We start from the raw sequence: 8,656 nt of genomic DNA, 5'->3' as shown, positions 1-8,656 counted from the left end.
GGGGGGGGGGAGGAAATAAAAGAAGTGAGAGAGAGAAGGAAGGAGAAGCAAAGGAAAGAGGGAGGTCAGAGCAAAGGCTACTTCTTTCCTAAACATCCTCATAGCTGATTTCATAATCACACAGACCTGACTAATATACGAGAATTTTATTTCCTACAATGTCTGTAGAAGCAACTTATAGCTAGGCCTGACATCAGCTTACAATCTCACTTCCCTAGTGGTATCTTCAAAGGATGAAGCTTGAAGAGATGACAGCCGAGTATCAGAAAGGCAAGTCTAAAAGTTACTCAGCATCCAGCTATCATAGGAGGTGAGAACCAGCTCTCACAGGCAGCTGCTGGGGCTATCAGGCGCTACTCCTCATGAGTTAAAGGATCAGCTTTACAACTGATCTCTCTGTGAATTTACTCTTGAGGTCTAGAGTCAGCGGGTGTCCACCCTCCACACTTCCTGGGGTTCTGGGCACTGGAAGGAGGCTTGTTTCCCTTCCTGAAATCCATTTAGAACCACCTGGTGTCACCTCTGCTGGTTGTCTTCCCTGAACACAACTAAGGAGTGAATTAGAAACACCTGGCCAATAATAACTGCCAATTGGTCAAATGTTTCTACTATTTGAATTCTCCTAATTTCATCTTTAACTTCCTATCTCTTATGCTAAGTAAACAATGTCTCAGAAAATAACTAGGACAAATTTCTAAATTCTTATCATTGTACATACCATAAGTTATTCATCTCCAAGCTCCTGACTGGCAATTTGATACAATATCGAGACAATTTCAGTATCTTAATTTCTTTCATATAGCAATCACTTATATCATTGAAATGAATTTTCTAAGTCATATCCTTCCCTATTTATTCATAATTATCCAATCAATTGAAGTACTTTCCTGTAACTCCAACCATAATATAATAAGTGTTTTAATCAGATAAGCTTAAAGTTTAATCAACTCAAACTTCTGTGTCTATGGAAATGTTTTAGCAATCTAAATTAAAATCACCTACAATAATTCACTCGGTGTTTTGTAGTTCAAGGAGGGGCCTTGTCATGAGGTTAGCATTCAGTGGCTTTGCATTGTACTAAGCAAAGTCATTTTCTTTAAGCACAGCATAAATTGCATTTTTATCTCTATAGATTTCCATATTGACATGAGGAAAGCATCGCAAACAAAGTAAATTTGAACAGACTTGCCTAGTGTTATTAATCATTTCATCTCTGTATTTTAAGAATATAAATTTGCTTGCTTAAAAGCCATCAGATTGAAATTCAACTGTTTCTATTCTAAAGGGTAGGTAAGCTTAAATCCAGTAGAGTCCCCATAGTCAAAGTAGGCATATGTAAATTATCTGCCCCTTGGGATTAATCCACTGTTGTAAAACTCCATTAGAAGAACAGCACATTATTGAGGTTTACAGAGCTAGTGAAGGCAAGAGCTCAGGAAGCCATTTCTGGAGGCTCTCAGTATACAGTGATATCAAATACCGTGAGTGGATTTTTTTTCCCAATTATATAATCCATTAAAATTTGGGAAATGCAGAAAAATATAAGAAAAAGGGCAATTATAACCTGTAAGCCCTATCTACTATTAAAAAAGTACTTGTCGGCCCTCCCTGGTGGCGCAGCGGGTTAAAGCACAGCATTGAGAAGCTAAAGCCACTTCTGCATGAGTTCGATTCCCACCTGCCCCGGAGGAGACCACAAGGCGTGGCAGACCTCTCCTGACCCGCCCGCTGCTCCCCTCAGCAGTGTACTTCGTCGATCTGCCTGTTCTGCTCCCCACTCTGTCTCTTGTGAAGCCTCTCTCTACCCCTGACCTCTGGCCTGTACCCCAGTTCTGTATGTACAAATAAATAAATCTTTTAAAAAAAAAGGTACTTATCATTAACATTTTGAAAATATACAGAACTGTGAAAAAAGGAAATAAAACTCACCTATATGTCAATATCCAACACCAACTTTTAACAGTTTGATCTGCATACATACATATATAATATAGATATAGAAATATACAAGGACTTACATATATAAAATATTTTCATGGGGATTTTACTACTACATATTCTGTTTCTCACTGAAGTTTTTCTCTCAAATTGTGTGTTTAGTTTTTCATTTCAAATTATTGATTACAGTTCCAAAACATGCTCAAAAGTATTATTAATTATTATTAATGACTATAAAATATTCCCTTTAAGGGAGCTGACCCACATGATGTGGCAGACCTCTCCTGACCCATCCACTGCTCCCCTCAGCAGTGTACTCCGTAGATCTGCCTGCTCTGCTCCCCACTCCATCCCTGGTGAATTCTCTCACCCTCCGCATCTCTGGCCTGTACCCCCGTTCTGTATGAATAAATAAATAAATATTAAAAAAAAAAAAAAAGAAAATGATTTGGTAGGAAAGCAAAGTGGGAAAATGAAAAGCAAGAAGTGTCCTTGGCAAATGCTGGATAAAAGGTTTTCAGTGAAGTTTAGAGAACAAGATGTTGGTGCAGCTGGGGGGAAAAGGAGGGAGAGGAAAAAGTATTGCTGTGATGTGCATAATCCCCTGGTGTTTTTTAAATGCAAGTTAAAGAAACTGAAGTGGATTCAATTTGGGGGATGACTGCCAAAATTCATCCTTGAATAGCAGGGCAATATAACTTTAAAAACAAAAAAATCCTGTGGTATAAGGGGTTAAAGCTCTGCACTATGAGGCTGTCCACAGCCACTGTAGCACAAGTTTGATCCCTGGCCTTGGGGCTGACCCACATGATGCAGCAGAGCTCTCCTGTCTAACCTGCTGCTCCCGTCAGCAGTGAGTTTCAGTCTATCTGCCTGTTCTGCTCCCCACTCTGTCTCTGGTGAATACTCACATCATTTAAAAAAAAATATTAATAATCCCTCAAATTATACAGTGGTTTAATATCATTAAAGTCAACTCCTTGTTCATGTTACTGTGCAATGGATGTTCAGTGCATTGCCTTTACCTGGTAAAGTAGGAACTCACTTCTTCCATGCCCCATCCACCTCCCCCCAGAGATGAGAAAGCAGAGACCACCTGCAGGAGTTTAATGAGCCAGGTCTGGAGACATCCATCTCTTTTGCTCTCTTCTATTGCCAGAATTCAGTCAGCTCCCAGAGAACTGCAAGAGGAATTAAAATGCAATTTACTGTGTCCCTGAACCAGTCAATCTCTGTTTTTCCTGTTGTAAGGAGACACAGTAAAACTTTGCTCTACAAAGTATCTGTGCTCCCAGGCCAAACTGAGTCCACACAGCCTAAGGCATTCAGAACCCCCTTCCCAGATAGTTGAAAATCAAGTAAAGAGAAAATGGGTTGGAAAAAGTTGGGGGCTGTTTTGTAAAATAAAAAAACAAAAAAGTTTGGGGCTGGTTAATGAAGATAAGGGCACCCATTCATTCATTCTTACAAGAGGACCCACCACAGCCTGGCACCCATAATTTAGAAAATGAGATACTCAATTTTCTGTCACAGGCATAATCTGCCCACATGCTTCCAAAAATTTCTGCGATTGCCTAAATTAGCCACAGTTTTTTTGTTCTTTATAATTAACAGAACCTAACTAATACAGAACTTGAATTACTTTGGAAGTATGTTCAGTTATTGTTATTAATCTGTGTTTCTTGGCTTATCTCACCAATTCTGGATGATGGTTTTATAAAAGTTATAAAAATAATGTTGATTTATATATGTCTTGAGCTAATTTCTCATTATTTTCCTAAGCCAAATGTCTAAATTAAATACAGCTTTAAAAAGCATTTTACTACTAATTATGTATTTTAGCCATTTATATATCAATACAAAAATCTTCTCAGATGACAGATGTTTCAACTTTAGAAAATCATTCTTATATCATGACAAAACAGCAAATATCACTTAGTCCAGTGTTAAAGTTATGTTGATAAAGTTGACCAAGAGGGAAGAAAAGCTTCCAGAAACTCTAGGTCCAGCTCATTGGTATCCTGGAACCCCAGGTCATCAGTTGACCTCCCCCAACTAGTGTATGATCATATGGCATTTCAGACCACAGGAAAGATTTGTCATTCACTAAGTAACTTAGAGGAGCTGGATAGTCATTTTAGAAGAAAAATTAAATTTCATAAATAATTCCAGTGAGACAGAAAAATTTAATAATGCAGAAAGTTAAATGTATGAGTAAATATTTTAAATTACAATATAGTGGAACAAGTCTTTCCTGGCACCAAAGCCAGTAAGAAACTGAATTAACATAGAAAGTAAGTGTTTCTTGCAAAATCAAAAACAAAATAGCAGGACTATAGCAGTTTAAATGTCTTAGGACAATTATTTAGAAGCATACATGATGGACAAAGAACTATCATGACACTGTATGAAGAGCTCGTACACAATGACTACAAAAAGAAAAATTCTCAAAGACTATGAATAGCCACTGCATGAGAAGAAATTAAAATGGACCAAACATATATTCACAAAATATAAATAAAAATGATACGTAATGTTTTTAAATCATAAAATTGGCATCAGCCGAATAACAAAAAACAAATGAATCATTGGCATAAATTTTCCTTTTACCCTTCACCATGCTTCTATAGCAGGTCAGCGACTGGCAAGTAAGGGAAATGGAAAAGTAGATAAACCAGGAGGGGAGGTTAAAAGAAGATAAGAAATGTTTTAACAAGGACTGTTTGTACAGATTTCTCTCTGTCTCATTCCCCAGTCTCTGGTGATAGAAATGTCTTCCACCTAATTTAAGGCAGACACCTTCCACATGGGAATTTTATCTCTTGCTTTCGGGAAGAAAAAGGGTGGTCCAGCTACCCCTCTCCCACTTTAATGCAAAATAATATGCCAAGCTAACAGCTCATTGCCATGGAGAAAGAAAGCTTCCACTTTCAAAAACTGTTGACAGAAATATGAATGGATACAATATTTCTGGGAGCCCTTCCTATCAATCCATATCATCACTCAGATCTGCATTCCATTCAATCCAGAATCTCACACCTAGAGATTCTTCAGAAATGTAACTACACAACAGAGAAAACAAAATATACCCATAATGTAGTTATAAAACCAAAATTGGAAAAAACACAATGTTTATCATTAGATAACCAGTTCTATAAATAAGAGACTGCTACCATTAACAAAGAAGGTTCTATACAGTTTTTTCTACTGAGATGAAAACATGAAATTAACAATTTTCAAGAGGAAAAGGTCAGCTTGCAGTAAAAGATGAATGTCTCTATAAATCATGATATTTTATTTATACATCTACACATGTCCATAAACTTTTAGAAACCTATATGTTTCTTCCTGGATGAGTTATATATATATATATATATATGCATATACATATATATATATATGAGCATATATTATATCAACTACAAAATATCAAGTTGTTCAAAATAAATCATTTTGCTAACTAGTTCCCTGATTTGTTTCAGTCTTTATCTCTTCCTCTCCATCACCACTATTAAATGACATATTTTTGCTCACTAGGCTACGTCTTCAAATAGACATCTCACAACTGTTCTGACCAACAGGCTGACAGGAGAAAGTCATTACCTGTACGTGTACAAACCAGTCACTCCAACTGTCATCACTTTGGTCACATACAAATATTAGCGGTAGTGCACATATATAACTGATATCTACAATTCCTTTACTTGTCATTGCTATATAAAGAATCATCTCAAAATGCAGCGACTTAGAACAATTATTTCATCATCACTCAAAGTGCCTATACACTACGATTTCAGGAAAGGGTATGGCTGGGTGGTTCTGGTTATGAAATTGTAGGCCCATTGCTGCTGGAACCGGAAGTAGAGGGCACAGAAGCATTTGGAAAATGGAAAAGCCATCTTTCTTTCTTCATGTAGTCTCTGGTCTTCTGCTTATGCTCTCTCTTAAGTCGACCTAGAGTAGACTTCTTCACAGCAAGGCAGCCACAGACTGGAGGTGCTTGGTCCAGAGCAAGTGTTCCAGCAGGCAAAATGGAGTTGATCTTGTCTTTCTGGATGGAGCTTCAGAAGTCATGCAGCTCTCTACCTGAGGTAATCTATTGCAAGTCACAAACTAGCCTAGATGTAAGTGGGAGAAATTAGGCTTCCTCTCTTGGTATGGAGCAGTGAGTCTTTAGAAATTACATGTAGGGACCACTTATTGCCACCATCTTTGGAAAGATTTCTGAGTCCACAATTGTGGTTGTTGCTTAATTTTCTCTCACCTGGGTATCTGAAGTGTCTCCTGAAGACTGGCTGTGACAATGCATGTTGCTAATGGTGCCCACCTCCCTTTAACATGGGCTTCTCCGGCATATTGATTCTTTAATGTTTCAGAAACAAGGACAATCTGAAAAATAACCCCATTCTGAGAGCTTTCTATTTTCATTTAAACATTGCTGTTGAAAAGAAAATGGATTGATCTTTACAGTATCTGACCCCCAACTAAAAACATTCAAGTTTTGAAAACCCCATGTGCCTGCAGAAGCAATCCCAAGCAATGAGTCACAGAAATTCCGATTGTTCACACATGCAATATCTGCTGCATACACTCACGCCATGAAGAGTGGGGACAGAGTGTAAAATGTTATACAGTATAGTCAGTTAATGTTATACAGTATAGTCTGTTGAGGCAACATGTTCACTTTTTGAAGCCTGAATGTTTAGATACTCAGAACAGAAAGGCTGAGAGAGCCTTTGCATCTTCCTTCCAGCACAGGATCTATGAGACAGGATTCCCTTGGTTGCTGGTGTGAAAAAGCCAACTCAAAGGAACTGAAACAAAGCTGAAATTTACTGGCTCTTAGAACCAAGGGAGGTCAGGGTAAAGTTCACCTCCCAGACAACCCGTTTCACTTCCTGAATCTGGTACTCTACACCGACAGATGACAAGGTCAGAAGGACAAAAAGTCACGCTGAAGGCTTCCCCTTTTCTAGCACTGACCACTGACCATTTCTGTAGAAATTCAGTAACATCATGCAAGCAGTGATATTGCATGACCTTAATTTTGAAGACATATGAAAGACTTTTGAGGGGCACTCCCACATCACTGCCAGAATACACTAGTCTAACAACTCAGTAAACTATTTGGCAATATTAACTAAAGCTAAATATACATGTACCCTACACCTCAGCAATCCCACTCCTGGGGACATTCACATCAGAATGGAATTCACATCAGACATGTATGAGGATTGTCACAGCAGCATTATGCATAATTATCTCCAAGTGGAAATAACCTCGTTCTGTTAACAATAGAATGGATAAATAAATCGTGAGCTATCCAAACAATGGCATAAAGGCAGTGTTGAAGAAGAAAAAACTAGTCTACACACAGCTAGAAAGGACTCCCAGAGAAAGATACTGAAAGTCAGGCCTAAAAATGTACAAACTTTATCATTCCATTGATAAAAATAAAAACAGGCAAAAGTTATCCTTAAAGTAAGAGAGACCACAGCTTTGGTAACCTTTGAGGCTTAATCATGAGGTATAAGTGATCCACTGAGGACTAGAAATGTTCAATACTTGAAGTGATTGATAGTTATACAGATATACACATATAAAACACTTCATGAAGCTTTCTATAAGCTATAGGCACTTTATTGACGACCCAATATGCCTCAATAAAAAGCTTTCAAAAGAAAAGAAGGTTCATAGAGCAATAAAAGAATACCTATGCTTGTGATAAGAGACTTACCAGTAAAAGTTGCCTTTTCTCAGGACAGATGACATTCATCTTTTAAGAAGCTTCTGCCTATTCAATCATAAAAATTTTCATAAGAGCTTCTACTTACAAAAGACTTCACTTTGTATGCTTATATTTTCTTATACTTTCTTTTATTTATCACATATCTTAAAATTGTAGTTGAAATTCTAAGGATCTATTTTTCTACTGTTTATCTTTTTTTTCTTATGTGTTGTCTGCTTGCTTATTGTACGCAGATCATTGTCCTGGAAAAAAATATTAGTGGAATCTTTTGAAGATCCTATTTAGTATGCCTTGCTCCAGAGACAATTTGTTCTTGATTTTTCCAGCACTATCAGTTCACTCTCTCAACCACCTCAAAACAGAGTAAGAAACATTGAATTTCCTAGCCCACCTAGGTTAGGAGAACCAAGATTGCAAGTCTGTACTAGCAAAGATTATGGCCTACGCTTCCTGGGAATTTCTTTCCTTTGCCAGACCTGAAGAATACTAGCAACCAGAGGGTGTGCGGTGGCCACAGGAACAGGAACTAGAGATCTGTAGCCATTATCTGGAGAGTGCAGTAGTCAGTGCCTAAACAACCCATGACCTACAAAGCAACCAGTACCCAGATACCTGCTATAAAACAGGGCCACAAATATCATCAGCTAAATAACATCATTTATCCCATTTCTCTGATCTTTCCTTTTCCCAACCAGGGAGAAAACTGCAAGCGTGCAATTGTGAAACCAGTGACCACATCACAACCACCAGAGACCCTTAGGGAATCCCATTTACAGAGTTAGGACTGAGAGGGAGAGGAGAAAATATTTAAATTGGTTTGGGATTAGGGTTTTCAGTTGGATCAGACTGATCTTTTGATGCTTTAAAAAGTCTTAGGTGGGCCCTCCCTGGTGGCGCAGCAGGTTAAAGCACAGCACTGAGAATCTAAAGCCGCTTCCTCATGAGTTCGATTCCCGCCTGCCCCGGAGG

This window comes from Condylura cristata, unplaced genomic scaffold (assembly GCF_000260355.1).
Source record: "Condylura cristata isolate star-nosed mole 26May11 unplaced genomic scaffold, ConCri1.0 scaffold00011, whole genome shotgun sequence".
In the NCBI taxonomy this organism is placed as follows: Eukaryota; Metazoa; Chordata; class Mammalia; order Eulipotyphla; family Talpidae; genus Condylura; species Condylura cristata.
Note: the sequence above shows the minus strand (reverse complement) of the source record.